A 2,932-nucleotide genomic window follows, 5' to 3' on the forward strand; every position below is an offset into this window, starting at 1 on the left:
AACCGGCCTCAAAAACTTGGCAAACCTGGCAACTCTTCTGAAATGTGGGCGTATGATTGCTTTATTCCAATGTGGACTTCCGTAATAAAGCTCTATGTTAAGATGTTATGTTGGCTTGTTTCAGAGTGCTATATATACTTTTCCTTTAGGTGCGGATTTTTAATTTCTGGTAAGCATTTTTATTTTTTCGTAAATTTTTACGGCCGAATTCATATAAATGCAGTAACCGAGGTAATAGACAGACAGACAGACAGACAGACAGACAGACAGACAGACAGACAGACAGACAGACAGACAGACAGACAGACAGACAGACAGACAGAGAAGTTTATTGCGTAGCCGAGGTAATAATATTTCTCTATGAAATTTCTACAACCTGCCTGTGTCCATTGCTATTTCTGTATTAATTTCTACAATATATATATTTATTTGATGACCTTGTTTTTAACATACTTGATTGATTGATTGATTGATAATTGAGGTTTAACGTCCCAAAACCACCATATGATTATGAGAGACACCGTAGTGGAGGACTCCCGAAGTTTCATTTCATTTCATTTTTCAGTAGTAACGAAATGAAACCACCAGAAATCTCAACTGTTCTTGTTAGCTAGTCTAATTAGACTAGCCTAGTCTAATTTAGTTCAGTCATAGTTCTATCATTACTATTTTCGCCTTTTACAGTGCGTATGTTTTGCAAAGCTGTAACCCGTCTTTCTTCTTTATTTTGAATAGGAGTTCCGCATGCAGCCTTTGGCTTCGGGACCTCCTTCTGTATTATGCCCATGCAATCTTATTACTAATAAGAATAAAGGTGTTTCTGCTTATGATACTAAATATGAAGCTCAACCCCTCCACATCAAGCCAGTTTGAACAGAACAGACCGTCACCAATGGTTAGAGTGAACTAGAATCATATTCTAGTTCACTATAACAAGAAATGTACAGACAGACAGACCATAATTTTCGCGTCGAAGTGCCCCCAAAAAAACTATCGTCTTAAAAAAAATTGGCAGCACATCCACGAAGTGAATGATGGAGAGTGGGGCGAAACATTCGTCCGTCCATTCAATTTTGCTTCCGTCCGTCTATGCGTCCGTCTGTGGGACCGTCCATGCGTCCATCCGCCCATCCGCGCGTGCGTCTGTTCTTGCATCCGTTTCTGCGTTCGTCCATGCATCCGCCCCTGCGTCCGTTCATGCGTCCATCCATACATCTGTCTGTGTGTCCGTTCGTCCATCTATTCAACACTCCAAGTACCACCATCTCGCATCTTTTTATGATATATTCCCCATATAGAAGCACCGCCATCCGGCGGACATTCCAAGGACTAAACAAGAGGTGGCACACGCACACTTTCTTACGGCTTGCGCTTCGGGTCTACTTCCCACCTTTAACCACCTCGAGTTCACGGTATTGCTAGTTCACTGTATTCATGGCACTGCGCCCCAACCCTCGCTAAACCTTTCTAAAACCAAGGAGGTTATGCCCAGCGAGTATAACGTAGCAACTTTTTTCTGCCAGATAGTGCTCAATGTACATGTCAATGGCTCCTAACGGGAAATAAGAGACAGGAGAATTCGGTTTTTGCTTTCTTTCGGCTTGCGCTTCGTATATACTTCCCACCTTTAACCACCTCGAGTTCGTGGTATATACTAGTTCATTGTATTCGTGGGACTGCGGCTCAACGCTCGCTAACCTTTCTAAAGCTAAGAAGGTTACACCCAGCGAGTATAACGTAGCAACTCTTTCTTGTCAGATAGTGCTCAATGTACTTGCCAGTGGTTGCTAATGGCGATCGCAGCCTGCGCGTTAACTAAAAGTCGAATGTTCCTGTCTCTCATTCCCCATGAGCAGCCATTGGCATGTACATTAAGCATTATTTTTTATTGTTCAACAACGCACAAAAGAAATCTCTCACCGGCACCACCTTGGAGGTCAAAATGTTATACTTTTTACACACTACAACGGCTACGAGGGACGAACGGGTGCCGCTATAAGGAGCTTCGCCCCTAAAAAGAAAAGGCAACGCTACCAGCCGAGCGTATACGAAAGCGCTCCGCGTCCCCACTCCGTCATTGCGGTGGACCGCGAGAAACGCGCGTGGCTGGTTTCCTCGGCAACCAAACAGCGGCAATCTCCTTTTCTACGGCGAGACGCCGCCAGCATGATTTGAACCTCTGGTGAGGAGACGATATCTGGTTGCCTCGAGGAGGGGATATGCACCTCCTAAATGCTTATTTCTTCGTACACTGATCTCATGGGAGAAATTGGAGACCCTGCTGCGCTCTACGATCCCGGCCAGCCAGAAGATCGCCATCAAGCAAGCCGTCCACATCATGCAACTAACTGCATCAACTTATGAACGCATAGCGTAGTGGGGTCGTGCGGAGCCTGGGACGTATGTGCTTCAATACCTTGGTCAAATAATGTTTTACCATCACAGATTTAGTGGCGCGTCCGCAGCAGTCGTACGGGTGCAGCCTGCCAGCCCTTTTGCAGTGGCAGGCTGCATCTGTACGGCTGCTGCAGACACGCAACTAGATCTGTCTAGTGTTTCCACTTGACATGTGGTCGAGCATTGCGGGTGGTGGAGAAGTTGAAGTGAGAGAGAAGTGTGTTGCGAGTGGGTGGAGGAGCCAGCAGCTGCTGTGCTTGAGGAAGACAGTGACGTAAACGTGCAGCTGCGACTTGTTCACCTTCATGGCACTGCTCCAACACCTGCGTCGAGGGGGTTGATGCGGACGCATGGCACAGCGTTACACAGTCTAGTCAAAGAGCTGCTTCACTCTAACAATTTTTTGAAGCTGACAGTGATTCGTGAAATGAGTGTCTGAAGTAACTTTCACATGGAAGGCCAGTGTAAAGCGGAGATCAGCGCTGTTAGCAAAAAATGGCAGCATATCCACGGAGTGAATGATGGGGAGTGGGGC

This window comes from Rhipicephalus microplus, chromosome 4, assembly GCF_043290135.1.
Source record: "Rhipicephalus microplus isolate Deutch F79 chromosome 4, USDA_Rmic, whole genome shotgun sequence".
Lineage (NCBI taxonomy): Eukaryota > Metazoa > Arthropoda > Arachnida > Ixodida > Ixodidae > Rhipicephalus > Rhipicephalus microplus.